The sequence below is a fragment of the Bos taurus genome, chromosome 18, assembly GCF_002263795.3.
Source record: "Bos taurus isolate L1 Dominette 01449 registration number 42190680 breed Hereford chromosome 18, ARS-UCD2.0, whole genome shotgun sequence".
Lineage (NCBI taxonomy): Eukaryota > Metazoa > Chordata > Mammalia > Artiodactyla > Bovidae > Bos > Bos taurus.
Window position 1 is genome coordinate 40,661,094 of NC_037345.1, and position 18,532 is coordinate 40,679,625.

The 18,532-nt window shown below is 51.9% G+C and overlaps 1 long non-coding RNA gene across 1 annotated transcript; it reads left to right on the forward strand.

Moving 5' to 3' along the window:
- The first annotated feature begins 318 nt into the window (after positions 1–318).
- Positions 319–14,790, forward strand: LOC104974829 (uncharacterized). Its single transcript, XR_812751.4, has 4 exons — positions 319–996; positions 3,938–4,029; positions 4,187–4,313; positions 14,211–14,790. It is a non-coding gene; the product is annotated as an uncharacterized lncRNA (long non-coding RNA).
- The last annotated feature ends 3,742 nt before the right edge of the window (positions 14,791–18,532 follow it).

Genomic DNA, 18,532 nt, shown 5'->3' on the forward strand with positions numbered 1-18,532 from the left:
TTTGCCTATTAAAGTGTATTCTTGCCTGAGAATTTATGGGGCACCCCGTGCCCGCCGCCAGCCCCTGTTAGGGGACAGGACGTATAGATTTGTGGTCTCCTACTGTAAAAAACTTCAGGATCGTCTGACCCTGTAAACTGAAAATTCATGTCTCTCGCCCGGGGACAAATGCATTCTTTGTAAAGGCGGCCCATGGCCAGCCTTGGGCTCATGTTAGTTTATTGTCACTGGTTGATAACGTTTAATGGAAAAGATACAAGAGAGCCAAAGAATTTTAATTATTTTTGTGATAAAGTTATATGTTCGGCCTTGAAAAAGTAGAGATAATGCAGGGATTCATTATTATTCCCAGTGTGTTTAAACAGACGACACAGAATGCAAACAAAAGCAGATGAAATTTGAAAAGTATTATCAATATTGCAGATAGCAGATGCCCTTTCGAATCAGAACAAGCATATCTTCTATAGCAACTTTATGGTTGAGTAGTTTATTCATTTCTATTAGAAGGTTGTACGTTTCTAAAATATGTAGATGGTATCTAGAAAAACCAACCAACCAGATGGGTCATTCTGCTTGTTTTCCTAAATTTATTATTTCACTTTTGCAGGCCCGATCTGAGGGGCATTAACATGGGAGTGGAGTCTTATTGTGTCAAATTCTATCTTGTACATGACCTTTGGCGGGCTTGGTGCTGGCAGGGAAAAGAAACAAGAATGAGGTGTTTGGACCATGGCGGAGCTGGTGTTTGGCTTTATCTGGGTGTATTTGTGAAGCTGGAGTCAGGGTCTGCCCGCCTGTCGGTAGATTTTCCACATGCTCTGGGCTCCCTCAGGCACCCAACAGAGGAAAACCCTTCCAGGAGCAAAGTGCAAGTTCCCCTACCCCCTGCCGCTGTCCCCCCAAGGTGTTCTGAGGTGACAAGGCTTTATCCTGACTGCACATAAATGGACCTGACTGCTTCCCAGGGATGCAGCTTCGCAGGCTCCTTGTTCCTGGGTAGGTGGCTCTGGCTCTTTTGGCTGCGGGGCTTTCCGAGTTCTGCCCGTTGTTTTCTTGGAGGTGAGGAGTAGACCCTGGCTGACTGGTTGATCCCAAGTCCCCACTGACTACCTTTGGGGCCTGGGAAAATCCCTTTTGCCTTCCTACCTTGATTTTCCTTTCTTGTTCTTTTGTTCTCAGCAGAGTGGCCCAGAGGTCCAACTTTGCAGCCAGACAGAGCCTTGGGCAAGTGACCCCTCCTTTGTGGCCCTGATTATCTCAGCTGTAATATCGGTTATGGATACTGTTGAGGTTGTTATGGATTAAATGAGGTAGTACCTTCGCGTGACGCTCTCAGCTCCTGGTCTTACATTAAGTGCTCAGTAAGAGGGAGCTGTTACTATTACCATTGCTGTTTTCTTCCACTATTGGCTCCCCAAGGCACAGGAAATGACCCTCCCTGTCCCAGCTGTCTGCCCAGTGGGACTCCTTCTGTGGGTCCTTCTTGACCTGGGGTTTCTTTGATGCAGACCCAGGAGACTGACCGCCGTGGCTAGAACTTAGAGCAGAAAGGTAGAGGGCAGGGAGTGTGGAAGGGCTGCCTGCAGCTGGAGGAGCTGGGCCACAGGGAGATCTTGAGGCCAGGCTCAGACTTGGGGGACTTGTCAGGCCTGGCTGGTGGCTAAGGATGGGTTCAGACAAGGGATGCCATGAGTGAACTGATGCTTTCAAAGAGCTGTACCTGGGTGAATGGCTTCTTAGGAGAAGGGAATGGCCCAACAGCAATATTTATAAAAACAAGCCGTGTCATAGGCTACGAAAGAAGTCTCCATATATTCCAAGGGATCAGTAAGGTACATATGATGTGCTTTAGTCAAAATGGAATAATATTAGAAATTAAAAGCAAAAGAATGGCTAAAAATTCTTATGTGTTTGGAAACGAATTAACATATTTAAAATAAATAATAAATCAGGAGAACCTAGAATGGAATGATCTTGAGGATGCTACTGGTCATGTATAAGAGACAGAGAAAGCAGTACATAGAGGGAAACCAATGCCTTTTAAATATATTTATCAGGAAACAAGAAAGGTTGACAGCAAAAAAGCTAAGTTATGCAACACTAGAGACTGGAAAAAGAGCAAACCCAAAGAAACAAGAAAGAAAGTGGTAGAGACAAGGGCATATGTTTATAAAATAGAGTAGACCAACCAAGGCATAGTCAGGCTCACTGAAAAGATGGCTAAGAGAGAGGAAGAGACGAGAGATGGTGCAGGGGGGAGGGCTGCAGGCCCCAGGAGGCCCCAGGCTGTGGGAGTGGGGACCTGCCTTTCCCTAGTATTCCTGGGGACTGGTTGGCCTGGGTGTCCTGGTTTATGCCTGCTGTCTCCTCCTAATTATTAATGATTCCTTTCACTTCCAAGTGAGTGCTTTGATGGGTAACTTCTACCTGCACTGTCCATCAGGAGTTACATGTGGCTTTTGAGTGCTTAACACATATACAGGGAATATAGAGAGAAGGTACTAATGAAGCTATTTGCAGGCAGCAATGGAGACACTAGTAGCTTCGCTGGTAAAGAATCGGCCTGCAATGCAGAAGATCCCAGTTCGATTCCTGAGTTGGGAAGATCCCCTGGAGAAGGGATAGGCTACCCACTCCAGTATTTTCAGGCTTCCCCTGTGGCTCAGCTGGGAAAGAATCTGCCCGCAATGCTGAAGACCTGGGTTCAACCCCTGGGTTGGGAAGATCCCCTGGAGAAGGGAAGGCTACCCACTCCAGTATTCTGTCCAGGAGAATTTCATGGATTGTACAGTCCATGGGGTCACAAAGAGTCAGACACGACTGAGCAACTTTCACTTTCAATGGAGACACAGACGTGGAGAACAGACAGTGAAGGAAGGAGATGGTGGTAGGAATTGAGAGAGCAGCACTGAAACATATACATTACCGTGTGTAAAACATACAGCCAGTGGGAATTTGCTGCATGATGCAGGAAGCTCAAACCCAGTGCTCTGTGACAACTCAGAGGGGCGGGAGGGAGAGGGAGGCGGGAGGAAGTTTCAAAAGGGGGGGACATATGTATACCAATGGCTGATTCATGTTGATGTATGGCAGAAAACAGCAAAGTATTGTAAAGCAACTACCCTCCAATTAAAAATAAAACACATTTTTTAAAAAAGTGGCTGGAGGTATAAATTCACACCAGATCTTGAAGGTTTAGTAGGCAAAAAAGAGTGTAAAATAGCTCAGTATTTTTTAATTTTATTTTTTAAAGATTTTTTTTATGTAGACCATTTTTAAAGACTTTATTAAATTTGTTACAATATTGTTTCAGTTTTTTTTTTATATTTTGGTTTTTTGGCTGAGAAGCATGTGGGATCTCAGCTCCCTGATCAAGGATTGAATCCATGCCCCCTGCATTGGAAGGCGACATCTTAACCACTGGACCACCAGGGAAGTCCCACAATATTTTAAATACTCTTTTGGATATGTTGGATTAAATAAAATACACTATTAAAATTAATTTCACTTGATTCTTTTATGTGGCTTCTAGAAGATCCCCTGGAGGAGGAAATGGCAGCCCACTCCAGTATTCTTGCCCGAAAAATCCCATGGACAGAGGAGCCTGCCAGGCTACAGTCCATGGGGTTGCAAAGAGTTGGACACAACTGAGCAACTGAGCACGTTAGCTTTCCCTGGTGGCTTAGTCAGTAAAGAATCTGCCTACAATGCAGGAGACCACCTGCAACATTGGAGACCTGGGTTCAGTCTCTGGGTTGGGATGATCCTGGAGAAGGAGATGGCAGCCCACCTCTGTATTCTTGCCTGAGAAATTCCATAGACAGAGGAACCTGGCAGGCCATAATCCAAGAGTCAGACACCACTTAGTGACTGAGCCACCACCAACCACCACAGAGAACTGAAGATCACCTGTGTGGCTTGTATTCTGTTTCCACAGCTGGTGCTGGTCCACATGGTCTCCCAACCATAAGCCGGCTCTGGGCTAGGAGCCTGATGAAGCACAAAGGCAATTTCTCCTTCTCTAAAATGGTAATGGCATCTGTCTCGTAAGATTGGGGGAGGGGTGGTAAACTCAGAGAATTCATATAAAGCACTCAGCTCTGTGCAGTTAGCATTCATTAAGTATTAGTTGCCAGTCATAAAAACCAACAGAATGACAGTCCTCTGGTGCCGTTTTATTGATTAGGAAGAGACGGTGCACTGAAGTTCGAGCCTTACCCAAGATCCCAGGACAACCAAACTGGCCCGTCCATCCAGCCGCACAGCACACCTGACGCCTGTTCCCTGCTCCTGGACTTGCAGGAGCTGGCCCGGTAGGTGGAGGTGGCCTCTCTGCTTCCAACCAATCCTTCCTTCTTCCAGCTTATCCTTCTCCTGTTCACTTCTCCCTGCCCAGCAGTCTCAGCCCCTCCTGGCCCAACTGAGAGGAAGATTTCTCTTAGCCTGCACTGCAGACTCAGGGCTTCCCGAGCTTGGACCCTCACATTCCCTCTCTCTGTCTCCCACCTTGGTCCTCCCAGCACTGGGCATATGGCTTGGACGTCACCAAAGGTTGGCAGGTAGCTTGACAGATGCTTTCTTGGTTCATCTAACTAACTCTAGTTTGAACTAAATGTGGTTCTTGCAGACCTGTGGATGGGATGGGTCTCAGCCACCATTAATCAGCGACATGGCGTGCAGAGTGCCCCTGGGGGCTCTTGTCTGTGCGTGGCTGCTAGAGCTGGTCTCCCCAAAGGGATGCATAGACCTGGAACTTCCCAGGAGGAGTTCCAGGTGCCTCACCTGGTTTCATGGATCACACCATCATCTCCATTTCAATAAGGCCAGCCCTGCTGTAGATGCCTGTTCTGAGATGCCTCTCCTGCCATTCCTGGGCCAGATTCCCTGAAGATCCATGGCCCGATCTCATGAGAAAGAGATGAGTGCAGACAAAGAGCCATGCAGGGCAAGTCCCCTTCATGATTCCCACCTCAGACCCAGGGAATTCCGCATCTGAGGGCCACACTGCTGACGTCCATCTGTTGGCTTCCCACAAGGGCAACAGGAGACTGCAGTGGAGTCAGGAGGCACGAAGACAAAGAGCTCATGTTCACCCTGAAGGTCCGAGTTGGCAAAACACCTTATGTTCTTTTATCTAATTTTCACAAAAGTTCTGCAGAGAAGTATTACTCTCACTTTACAGTGGAGGAAGCCCCCACAAGGTAGATGCCTTGGCCAAGAACTTGCATCTGCTTCACAGAAGAGCCAGAGCTTGGAAAGGACCTCAGTGGTCCTGGGGATGGAGGTCACCAGATGGGGGCTGGGCTACCTGCTGCCTCAGAGTCCACCCTTGGGGTGTGCCCTTTGGGTGCAGGCATGAGGGAGGGGCACAGGATTTGGGATGCAGTAGAGAGGGTGGCAGCATCTTGAAGTCAGGAGTCAGAATGGGTTCAAATCCTGGGGTCCCCTGTGAGCAAGTTTTCAACTGGGGGTTTTGATTTCCTGCCTAGCATCCCCTCACCTGGGCCCTGTGTGTTTAGATGAACTGATGCATGTCCGTGCCCAGGACAGAGGCTGTCGTCAGTGGATGGTGAGGCCTCGATGTTGCTGGTCCTGGGATGTTGGGGGAGGCCTGGTTTCCCAGCGGTTCCCCACATGGTGCAGCCCTGTCTCTACAGCATCCGGCTGCAACTCGACCCAGGGCGCAACTTTGGAAAGAATGTTGTGCTGCCAGGTTCAGGAGCCTGCTCCATCAGTTCCAGTCACAGGGTCTTACTGAAGGCGCCCGGAGGATGGGAGGAATGAGGGGCATGGGTACCACCAGCCGCAGGGGAACAGGATCTTGCTCTGTCGCTTCTCTCTAGCCCTCTCCTGGGGCCGCTCACTGCTCCCCGTGCCTCCGTTGCCTCCTATCTGTGTGCACCAACATGGTTAGCTGGCTCGGTTCTAACTGGCCCTGCATCCAGCCCTGAACCAGCTGCAGGGCCGACATGGCTGCTCAGGCCTGCCATGGATTAGGCTATGGGGCCACTCTGGCTTGACCAAGCTGGCACACAGAACCGGTTCTATGAGGAGCTGCCCACCCCACTGTGTGCCTAGAGGACCCCACAGCAACCCATTTCAGAGACCAAAGTGGGCAGTGGCCACGTTCATCATGATGCCCTCCCCGTGGCCTGAGTCCCTGAGGAAGGAGCCACGTTTCCCTATCTGGCTGCTTCCGCCAATCGTGGCTGAAGACCTCTGAGGCTCTCTGCAGGGACCAGCTAGAGGGACATTTTACAAGTGCCAGCAGGAATGAAGGTGCTTCTGTTTTATAAGCTCTGTTCTTTTTTGAAAATGGAGCTTCTTAAAACCATCCCCTTTGGGGAAAGTGGCCTTCACTCTTCTACCATTATGTTCAGTGATGACATTAAAAGGCAAAATTGTGTACACAGGTCCGAGGCAGTTATAATTAGAATAATTGTCCCGTGTTTGAGGTGCCCCTCTTTCTGGGAAGCTCAGAGCAATCTATGAGCATTATCCAATTAGTTCTGGACATGGGTAGTGAGAGAGGTGGGGGTGGGCCTATCCTGTGCGGTTTACGACTGCGGAGCTGCGGCACTGGGAGGTTAAGTGACTCGCGTAAGGTCCCACAGTGTCAGGACCTGAATCCCGCTCAGTGCGCAGAGGATTGGTGTCTGCACAAAAAAGCCTTTACTCTGCAGGCCCCAAACAATAGGTAAAAAGGCCCAGTTTTCATACAAGTGGCAGAGATTTCCCATCAAGCTCCCAGGTCATAGCCCTCCCTCCCCCGATCCCCCGAAGCCAGAGGTAATCTCCCCTCCCCATCCCCCATGTAGCTGTTGAACCTCCCTTCCACCTGGCCCAGCCTCCTGCAGGAGGCTTTCTGAAGGCAGTGAAGTGACTGAATAAAAGTTCTTGTAGATAACAAGGCATGTTGATGGAGAGGTAACCAAGCCAGGTAAATCTTACGGGTTACAGAGCAAATTAGCTATGAAGAATAACCTCCTTAAAAACACAGTCGACAGAGGCATGATCATTTGACTAGCTGTCTTATAGTGACGTTTTATGAGCTAGCCTCAGATGAATTACAAATGTCCCAACCCCCTGCAGAGGTAAGCAGTGGGAACCCCAGTCTCACATTGGTGATTAGGCTTCAACAGTTCATCGCAGTCACTGAAACTCAAGTCCAGCTTAACTTTCCTTATGGGGACATGCGGAAGAGAGTATGAAAAAGTCTAATGGGGACAGTTTTGTTGTTCAGTTGCTCAGTTGTGTCGGACTCTTTGCGACCCCATGGACTACAGCATGCCAGGCTTCCGTGGCTTCCCTATCCTTCACCGTCTCCTGGAGTTTGCTCAGACTCATGTCCATTGAGTTGGTGATGCCATCCAACCATCTCATCCTGTGTTGCCCCCTTCTCCTTCTGCCCTCACTCTTTCCCAGCATCAGGGTCTTTTCCAGTGAAGTCAGCTCTTTGCATCAGGTGGCAAGTTTAGGAGATGGTGAAACCCGAATGACAGGTGTCTCCTCACTGGTGTCTGAAGACCACAGCTGAGCCCCAGGTTAGTACCTATGGGACTTCAGGACTCTTTCCTGAGAACTGAAAGGGAAGGGTTCGCTCCAGAGCTTGAGTCCCGGCTTGAGGTCCAGAGTCCGTGGGATAACTTGAGGGATTGGTACCTGTTAACATGATTAGAGCATCGTTTCCTCACAGCCTCCAAGGACCGTTCTTCTCCTATGGTTGGGCTGCCTGTTGGGGTTTTGGGGGATATTTGCCCCAGGCCTGTGCCAGCACAGGGAGAGAGAGCTTCCAGGAGGGCTGTCAGGGTCCTGCTGCTCAGGGTGGCCTCTGGGAAGTCACTGGATGACTTATAGGAGCCCCAGGTATTCAGCAATGTTATGGTAGAGAATCTTTCTCTTACACACACCACACACACACACGTCCTACAGCAGTTGAGGTCACGCTGCTTGGCTTATGCATTTTATGGACTCCCCAGCAACATCATGAGGCTGACATAGTTTGCCTTTCACAGGCTCCATTACCCCATTATCAGCAGCCCCTCATCAATCTCCCCATCTCAAAGAGGGGCTCAGCCCCGCCTCTGGCAGGGCCTAGGACTTGGCCGGCGCTGTCTCCCCAGGAGGAGGCCTTCAGTGCCTGGTGGAGCCCCAGGAGCCAGGAGCTTCGGGAAGGGAAGTGGAGCTATTTAAACAGCCCTCAAGGGCCGCCTTCCTATCATGGAGAAATAGGTGGCCAGCTCCTCCCTCCCGCCCTGTGATTATACAATAGATTTAAAGTCTCTGATATCCACAAATCTACATCAAAATATATTCTCTAGCCATGGGGAACGTCTCAGAATTGTTAACCTTCTCCCCAGGTATTAGAGGTAACACACTGTGAGATTAGATGTATATTTTCTTCAAGATACACCACCCATTGAGGGGTTCATATTTACATCTTTTGTTGATATTTTTTATAGATTAAAAGCGCCTCTTTGCTAGGTGATAATTCTGCTAAGTACTGTAATTTGCTGCCATTAATATTTGTCTGAGTCCTAGTTTGCAAAATATATTTGAAACCACACTGGAAAGTCACATAATTGCTTCTTTGCGAGCTGGGGAAATGAGTAGTTTCTTTACCCAGCCTTTATCCTGTTAACCTTGGAGGGGAGGGGTGTTCACTGGAGTCCTGGGAAGGGCTGAGCACCGTTGGCCATGGAATTCCAGCACGCATGGCGGCGAGGATGCGGCCTGGCTGGACCCAGCTCCCTGTGGTTTGGGCTTTGCTGTGTGCTGCAAGTCTGAACCTGTGTTCTCTCTGGACCGTGGTGGGAGATACATTCCATTGAGAAAGCGCTACCTCTGCCGGGGCCCTAGGCCTGGGGGGATGCTGAGAGCTGCCTACACCATGGGACCCAAGGACTCTTCCTGAGCCTCTCTCAGTGCTTTATCTGGAGAATGGGGGCATCGCTCTCCTGACCTGACTCTCCCCAGGGAGTGTGCAAAAGACTCCTGCCCAGGGATCAAGTAGCAGTGTGCCCACCACATAGTGGATACTCAACAAATATTTTAGGGACCTGTGAATGACAGAGCTGGTAGTCTCCTGGAAAGTGGGGCTTAGCAGGCTGAGTGGGACAGGCAGCACAGGGCTGGGTGAGTGGTGCCAGACCAGACCGGGGACTCTCCTATGTCAGCACCAGGGACAGGGAGCCGCAAGGCTCGGGACAGGGGAGGGGGCTGTCCAGGCCTTGCCTTTCAGGGGCTTTCTTCTGTGCTCCCTACATCCCATGCGCCCTCTTTCTAAGCCTCCTGCATGGGAATGGAGGCAGCATGGGCCCTTGATGAACAGGTGGGCATTATGTCTGGGTATTGGTTGCAGGCTTGGCCATTGGTCACAGCCTCCCTGTTAGAGGCAACTGCCTGCCAAAGGCTGCTCCACATGGGCTGGGCCTCCATGAGTTGCCAGGTTCCAGGCCAGGCTCCTCGAGGCCTGGCCTTGCACCCCAGGGCAATGACCAACTAGGGCATTTCTAATCAGAAAGGCAGGTTACCTTCTGTTGAGATGTCATCCTTCCTTTCTCTCATCTTCAACAGCTGCTCCCACATGGGAGCAAGGGCCTCGTGGAGCACGACTAAGCCCTGGTCCCTGGGGTGGCTGGCGGGAGCCTCACGGCCAGGCTCAGTCTACTCTTGTATGAAATGGGGATAATGAGGCTCCGACCTTGACAGGGTTCGTTGTGAAAGAGTGAAGAGGTGGAGGGCGCATGTGGTAAAGCTTATGGAATGGCTTCCCATGCGTGTGTGTACGTATGCAAGCGAGGATGTGTGTATCTGCATGTGTAGGCTGTGTCACATAAGCCTGTTTGAGTGGGTTTGTATGTGCGAGCTGCGTGCACTCTGATGGGTGAGTGTGTGCACACATGTGAGTGCTTCTCTGCATGCAGAGGGGTTGCCTGTGTGCCCATGTGTGCTCGTCCAGGTCCCATCACTCCCCAGGGTGCACAGCAAGGGACCTCATCTTCCTCTCCCTGCTCTCTGTTCCTGCCTCTTGTCAGTCTCCTGCCTCCCCCTTCACACCACCCTGTACATGTCCAGCCCTCCCAACCTCTCCAGCCCCGGCCAAGGCCACCCTCCAGCCCACCCCTCACTACCGCTCGCACTCCTGTAATTACGTTCAGGCCTTTACACCTGCCGTTGTCTCTCAGCTTGGTTGACTCTCGTGCAATGGTCCTAACTGGATGTCGCCTCCTCCTGACCCTCCTACTCTCCCAGCCCCAGCCCCTCCTCCCACCCTGCGGTCCCCTTCTCGCTGCCTGCTCACCATGTGTCTGCCGGTCAGCAGGGGCCCACACTGCTCACTCCCACTGGCTCCTCAACTCCCGCCCCGGGCTGAGCCCATCGTGGTCCCCGCCACGGTCCTGTCCTCTGTGACCGCCACCTCCATTCCTTTGCCAAGGCTGGATGGGCTCTGTGGGCTGCACCAGACTGATCAACGGGGCTTTTCATGCTCCAGCATGGAGGGGTGGGGATCTGGAAGCGAGGTGAGTGAGTGAGCAGATTCAATTCACCAACTAGTTCTGGCCCGCTGGACTGCCAGACTCAGGTCTGGTTGAAGGGGGGCGGATGGCACGAGGGAGGCCTGCCCAACCTAGGCCGGTCATGGGCACGGCCTAGCTGGGCATCAGGCAGGGCCAGACCCCTCCGAGTGGACAGCACAGTGGCCTGCTAAGATGCTCCCCAGTGTCCCATCTAGCCTTCCACAGTCCTTCCTGCAGAAGCAAACTCCAGGGAAGGATCTGAGTGCACGCGGTTTATTTGGGAGGAAGCACGGGAGGAAGTGGGCAGTGCGGCAGGGCGGGGGAGCAGCAGTCAGGGTGTCTGAGGTCGGGCCCTCTGCGGTCATCCTCCTGCAGTCTGCTCCCCTTTGGGCTGAGGCTGCCTCTGTGGTGCTCCCCAGCCCCTCACTGTGGCCCATCCCATGCCCCGGCTAGCGCAGTCCTTGGCCACTGCAAGTTCTCAGCTCAGGGGTGTCAACACTGGTGGGAGTAAGCCAGGGGCACCACGGAGCAGAGTGTGAAGGGGTATGGGTGGCCGTGTGTCAGTGGCCAAGAAATACCCCTGGCAACACATGTGCTTAGTAAAAGCTATTTATTATTATTTCAAATTGAAAGGGCTCTGGAAACTCATGTCTGACTGCTGCTTTTTTCATAGAGGAAAACTGAGGTTGCAATAAGAGGTGTTACCCAGGGTCACATCGCAGGCCAGTCCTGCACGCTTGCTGCTGCCCTCCCAGGGTGGCCAGAGGTGTCTGCTGTTTGGCAGGAGTTTGTGGAACACCCTCTGCCCTGGTCACTCTGCATGATCTTATCCTGTCAAATTCTCATGACACTCTATGAGACAGGAATTACAGGTCCCATTTCACAGATGAGAAAACGGAGGCACAGCAAGGGCAAATGAAGGGCGAAAATCACGTGTGCCAGTGAGTGGAAGGTTAGAGCCCCAAATGCAGGCTTTGGACTCCACGACACAAGGCCGTTAGTGAGCACCAGGAGGCTCGCTCTGGGCAAACAGGGAGCGCATCACTTCAGAGACGAAGGCATTTGTTGAGGGGAACAAACTTTTTGGCCCAAACCAAGCAGCAAAGCTCTTGGGGATGTATAGGTCATGAATTGACACTGCTTCCAGGTGTGGCTTGGCTGGTAAAGAACGAAGGAGACCTGGGTTCGATCCCTGGGTTGGGAAGATCCCTTGGAGAAGGGAAAGGCTACCCACTCCAGTATTCTGGCCTAGAGAATTACACAGGGTCGCAAAGAGTCAGACACAACTGAGCAACTTGCACTTTCACCAGGGACACTGGGGCTCAGAGAAAGCTCAGTGACGGGTGGGGGTGGGTCACAGCCTCCAGCAGATGGGAACCAGCCTTAGAGGGAGGTTGAAGGAAGCCGCAGGGACTGAGAATGGGGCGAGGTGCTGGGCCCGCCTGCTGTCTGCTGGCCTGTCTGCCTCTCTTAGGGTCGCACACTGGGGAGATACCCCCCCACCTCCCCCAGCCTGGAGGAAAGTGTCCCGGCCTGGAGGAAGGCGTGTTTGGGCACAGATTTGCTCAGTGGCTTCTGGAGGGGAGAAGCAGTCACCTTTCCTTACTTCTTCCAAGTCAGACAGACTCTCCAGACTCCAGCTGGCAGGGACACTGTGTGGACATGACAGCGGCCCCTTCTCTTGTCCCGGGCCAGGAACGAGGTCAGCATTGGAAGGTGCTGGGAAACCAGGGAAAGCCATGGGCCCCATGGGGTTGGCCTTGTTCCTGAGGCCACTTGGCTAAATGGTGCCCCTTTCTCAGGTTTGGGGAAGTCAGGCCTCTCTCTCCTGGGGCTGGCTGTGCACATGTCTGCATTCGGGGCTCCCAGCGCTGCGTCATCCCCTCTCTGTGCTCTCTGGGGGCCTCAACTCACCCCTTCAGAGGGTCTGAAACTCCCAAGCTGGAGGGTTTGGGGCAGCGATGGACGTCAGATGCCCAGGGTTGCTTTGTCTTTGGGGGAAGGGAAAAGAGATGACCCTGCGTAGCCCCAACAGAGCCCCTGAGGCCCCCAAAACAAATACAACAAAAATTCACTGTGTCAGTCATGTTCTTCTTCTTTTTAATCGTTCACTCTGACACATGAGTTTCTCACTCATCTTGGGAGGGGGCCTCAGGCCCAGAGACAAGTATTTCTAACAGAACCATTCAAGTTGGGGGGTGGGGGCGGCTTAGGACCCTCTCCATGGCAGTGGCTTCCAGGGTCACAGCTGGGTACTTAGGAATTTTAAATCCAGGCCCAAATGGCAGTCCGGGTGGCCAGCATGCCTCCATCCGTGGGTCTAATTCATGGGAGGGCGGCAGCACACCCTGCCCTGGAGAGGCCTGTGCTAAGCTAGACGGGAAGTAAGCTGACTGGAGGGGAGGCGTCAGAGACCCGCAGAAGCAGAGCACCACCCCCAGGGGGCAGTCTTGGCCTGCAGGGGGCAGGACCCCAGGGCCAGGAGCCTCCTCGGGATGACCCACATGTTGCTCAGCACAGCTGCAAGCTCCTCACCCGTGTCATTTCTAAGCTTGGCTCTGTCCCCTTTGCCCTTCAGTTACTTGTCTGTAACAAGGAGCTTATCCTGTCTGCCCTGCTTACTGATGCTGGGCCCCCAGACATGAACACCTTAGAATTTCCAAACACTTCTGTTCACCCTCTGCTGTTGGATGTTTGAGCTCCCTGAACCGACTGTCTTGTCACCATCTGCCCGTTATTTGGCTCCTGCAGCCCAACCTTCATCTTGGGATTCCACCCTGTGCCGATCCTCATATGCACAAATCCAGCAGGCTTCCCTGCTCTGATGCTGGTTGACAACATGCAGCATGTAGGTGTTTCAAGTTTGTGCCTTTCTTGGCCTCTGCCACCCGCAGTAATGTTTTTTCGTTTCTTTCTACCTAGTGGCTCTTGGGTGGCTCCTGTCCTCTCCTCTAAATGTGGAGTTTTTCAGGTTTATTCCTTGTCTTTCTTCTGCACTCCTCTTCCTCCCTGAGTGATCCTACCTACCCCCATGGCTTGAAAGCTTACCTTGTCAATTAACTACTGCTGTATCACAAACAAAAGTAACCCAGCATCAGACAGAAGTGCGCATGCGTTTCTCAGTGAAGCCTCTGTGGTTGGCTGGAGTAGTTCTGCCTCTTTCTGGACAACACAGGCGTAATCTTCTCATGGCAAAGCCCAAAGCACAGGCCAGCAAGACCATCTGCACACAAATGCCTCAAGTTTCTGCTTCCATTGTATCTGTTACTGCCTGACTGGTGGGCTTTGGGGGGACCTAAGGTCAAGGGGCCAGGAAGCGTGCCTGATTCACAGTGAGCTGTGGCAAGAATGTGGATGGATGATTCTATCATGGGACAGCGAGGAATTGGGACCAATAATTTAATCTACCCCAGCACACTGGTGCTGACAACTCCCACACATGTCTGCAGGCTAGTCTTCTGTTCTGAGATTTAGGCTCACATTCCACACCCTCTGGATGTCTCTGCTTGACTCTCCAGAAAGCTAGAGATGATTATTACTCAGAGCATCTAGACCCTGTCTTTAAGACTCAGTTTCCCTGTCTGTAAAATGGGCAGGTTCATGCAGATGATCTGCAAGTTCTGAGACTAGGTCTGGGGCTTGAGGTCTCGCATCACCTTTGACTTTTTAAAGGATTTGCTTTTCCTCCAGATTTAGGTGATGGAGAGGAACATGGATGTGTAGCCAGCCTGAGGGGATGCTAGAACCTTCTGTTGACCCCTACCAGCCTGTGTGATCATGGCTCTCATTGAGCTCTCTTGGACACTGGAAGTCAGCTGGATCATGAAGGACAAGTGGATGTGGACCCGCTGGGCTGTGGGCAAAGTGAAGGACCCTCGCAGTGACTGAGAACTGATGCCCAGGCCCAGGCTCTGAATCCAGAGAGGCAAGACCCGTGTGTGGCCCTCTAGTTCTACGCTCTCATGATGGAGAATTCTGCGGTCATTCTCATGGAGACAGGTGCGTCTCAGGAGCCTCACGGCTCAGGCAGGCTGCCCTCCGGCCCGAAACAACCTTCCTCGAGCCCTGTGCACCCCAAACAAAAGCTGCATCTGACTCCTCAGCCTTTGTGCACATCTGCATTATTAGCAATGCTAATACCATTCTGCAATGATAAATAATTAAACAATTATGGTCATGAATCAATAAGTTTAGCACATTTTTTCATCAGTAAATTGTACTGTATAAACAAGAAATATAAATTACCAAGTCTAATTTCCCCCTAAAATTATAAGCATTTTATATCTAATAATTTAAAAAGTATTAGAATTCAATGTAGGATAGTTAGAACTTTAAAGAATTTTCAGTTTCCACCAAACACCATTAAATTGTCATGTTTTATGTCTCTGAATCTGATTAACATTTTGAGATCTGGCCTCAGAAATCTTTCTTTGTGAGCTCCCAGAGAAGCCTCTCTGTTTCCATTTCTCTCCGTCGTCACAGACGGTGAATCCACTGGGCTCCAGCTTCCAAGGGTCTGAATGCACGGGGCCAGCTGGAGAGCTGGGATGTATGGGATCTTGATGGAAAGAATCCATGACTCATAGGCTCAATCCAGCCTTCTACAGTTCTCTTTCTGACCTATTAGGAGTTGTTTTATTTTTATGTTTTGCTTTTAAGTTCCAATTTCTAGATTGAAAAAAAATTAGAAGATGTAACAACACTGGATTCATAGTTTAAGTGCCTCAGTAAATGGAGCATTTACCGCCCAGTTTGCCACAGTCCCCACCACTCCCAACAGCCTCTCAGGCCCTGAGGTTGAGGGCAGCAGCAGTCATCTTGAAGGTCACATGATCTTTCTTATCTCTGGCCCCATTTCACATCTGTGTCATCTGCTTGACCCAATAAGCACCTGGGTTTCCCCCCACCCCAGTTTAATGGCTGGAATTTGATGTCCTCTTCTAAGCACATAAAGTAAAGGTTCCCAAGGCCCAAATCCCAGGACAGCTTACATGCAGGAGAATAGTGTACTAGTGGGAAATGTCAAACCAAGGTGACACCAGGCAGGTTTTCTTTCACTTGCCTCCGGTCACTCGTTTTGCTCCGTGCTCCCACCTCCAGCCCAAGCAGCCTGCCCCTGTGTCCCCCAGCGCTCCTGCTGCCTCCGGGGGACCAAACCCCCTGCTCCACCTCCTTTGAGGTTCTGTCCTTACTTCGTCCCTCCCCCAGGCTCCCAAAGCAGCAGCCAGGACACCAAATTCTCTTTCTCTTGTTTCACCTGTCCATTACCAAAAGATGAAACTCAACCCAAAGAACCATCCAGAAAGTTTTCCGCCTCCACCCCACCACCAGTCTGAGCCACCCTGAACCCACTGTTAGGAGAAAGCTCACTGATTACATTACCAACAGCTGACCCATTCTGGCTCCTGCAATCCTTTCCACCCAGAGGCGGCTCCGCCATCCACCCAGCTGCCCAGCCAGATACCAGGACTCATCCTCACCACCTGCCCTCTCTTAGCCCCACGCAGCCTGTCACGACGTCCTCTGGCTCTGCTTCCTCAGTCCTGCAGATTCCAACTCCCCTGACAGCCCCTTCCTTCCTTCCCAGCGGTGGCCACAGCTTCCAACTGGACGTTCTGCCTTCAGCCCCTTCACTTCTTTGAAAGCATTGTCCACACAGCTGAAGAACGAGGATTCTAAATTGCAAATGTGATTCGCTCCACGGCCACCCCTCCCCAGCTTAAAGTATTTAATGACCCTACTGCCTTTGGATAACTTGGTGTTTGAGTTCAGATGCATTTGGAACCAAGGGTGATAAATGCCTCTGTGTAGCTCAAGAACAGGGAGGGGTGATTCTCAGGATAAAACTTCTGTGGGGGCAAAGGGGAAGCAGGCAGGCAGTGCAGGTCAGGCAGGCCTTGCACTGACACTTCATTCCTGCTGGTCCCTTTCTTCCTGCTCCTCCTTACCCGCCATGGCCTAGTTCTTCATCTCCTTGGAGGAGCCTCCCCTCCCCATGCCCAAATGCCTTGTGGCTCCCTCCATGCCCTGTGAAGTGGGGACGGGTCCCGGTCACTCCCCTGTGCCTGCAGAGCTCTGAGCCATGGTCGGCAGTGGGGGGCTCTGGGGAGACAGACACCACCTGCCTCCTGGACTCTGGCTCTGCAGCCCCGTAGAGAAGGCAGGACCCAGGTGCCGTTGACCAAGACTCCAGCCCCAGAAGTGATAAACAGACCAAAGCCTGAGAAGAGCAGGCCAGGGTGTGAGTTCCACTTCCCTCCCGTGGGAGACGCTGACTGTTTTGAGGCTCACAGATTGGTCCCCGAGACCAGACCTTGAATGCAGGGGTGTTCCGGTACCGCCACTTCCCAGAGAAAGCAGGGCTTCCTCGGTTTTTCCTGGTCCTCCATGCAGCTCTGGAGTCTGAGGCTTGAGGACGAAACTCTGTCACTCACCTGGGTCCTTTGTGACTTTGGGGATCTGGATTCTTGTGTGTCATCTTCCGGATGGAAGTTCCAAGGTTGGACTGTGGCTGGGCACATGCAAGGCTCAAAAGGGCCCTTACGATTGAAAAACGAAGGAAGGGGTGAGGTAAGCAGACATGTTCCATTTTACCACTGTCCAGGGTCCAGGCAGGAGGCTCTGTGCTGTGAGGCAAGGCTGCCAAGACCCCCTAGGGGCCACTTCTAAGTCCCCAAGGAGTGTCTGGACTCAGGAATCAAAGTTCCCAGGGCTGCTATTGCAGGGTATCACTTATGAGTTGAAGGATACACCTTTTGATGGACTAAGAACACCTCAAGAGGACAGCAGCCATCAGTTAAGTAAACAAGCCATCTCATTGAAACATTTATCAGTGTCAGAAAAAATCGGGTAACTGATGGACTCTCAAAAGAGCTTGCCTGGGGCATGGGCCTTTGCCAAATGTTCACCTTAGGGCAGGGGCCCAGAATAAACTAAGGCCCAGAATCGGGAGAGCTTAGATGTAGGGAGGGTCTCATCCCGGTTTCCCTGGGGATGCAGAGGCCAAGGCCGTAGTCTAAGTGCCCAAATAGCTTACTGGGAACATAATGTGGTGAGTGGGGGTGGGGAGGGTGGTGGAGCCAGGACAAGGATACTACATGGAGTATACCACAGGTGCTTGATCCCAATGGACCTTCTGAAGAGTTGACTGACATGCAACTCTCAACTGTCCACCTGGGGAGACAAAATGGGGACATAGTTACCTGTCGACACTGACCCACATCAATCAGCATGACGTCCACATACTCAGGTTGTCCATGCGTGTCCTGCTCAGGTTCAGCAGGTAGACAGAGGTTTGCCATGTGGGCTGGGGAGAGTGTTACATGGCACCTGGCCCACGGGAGGGGTCCCATGCACAGATGCAGGGATGTGAGGATGCAAGGGAATGATCTGGGCACGGCAAGAAGCAGAAGCCAGCTGTCTCTGAGGGCCGATACCAGAGGACGCAGGTATCACAGCTCTTTTAGTCCCCAGGGGCCCTCCCAGGTAGAAAGGGGTCTCAGCTCTTCTGCGTTTCAGACCGCTCCAACACGGAAGCTGATGCCAGAAATCGGAGGCATCCTCTGAAGATGGGCAGGAAGAGCTGTGGCCATGGGCCACGATGACCTTCCTAGTTGTGCCCCCACAGCCCGGCCAGCTCTTGCACCTTGCTGCTTCCTGCCTCTGTCTGTGGGTGGAAGTATCGGGGCCGCTGGTGCCAATGCCAGGATGCGGGGCCTCCAGATTTTGTTTCGCTCGGTGGCTCTTAGCAACATGTTTCTTGCATTCTGCTCATTCTGTTTCACATTTCACACTTCCGCAGGCTGAGAGATCCATCCATCTAGTGCAAACGCTTCTGACAGGGCTGGGGCAGAGGAGACCCCTGCTGGGCCGAACGAGGGGAGGACACGAGGGACGCTGGTCGGGACAGCTCCTCACTGACATGTCCTTGCCCCCCCACTCCCTTTCCGCTGTTCCTTCTTGGCCTTGTGAGTCCCTCTGGGAGCTATAGCTGCTGCCCTGCATACTCCCCC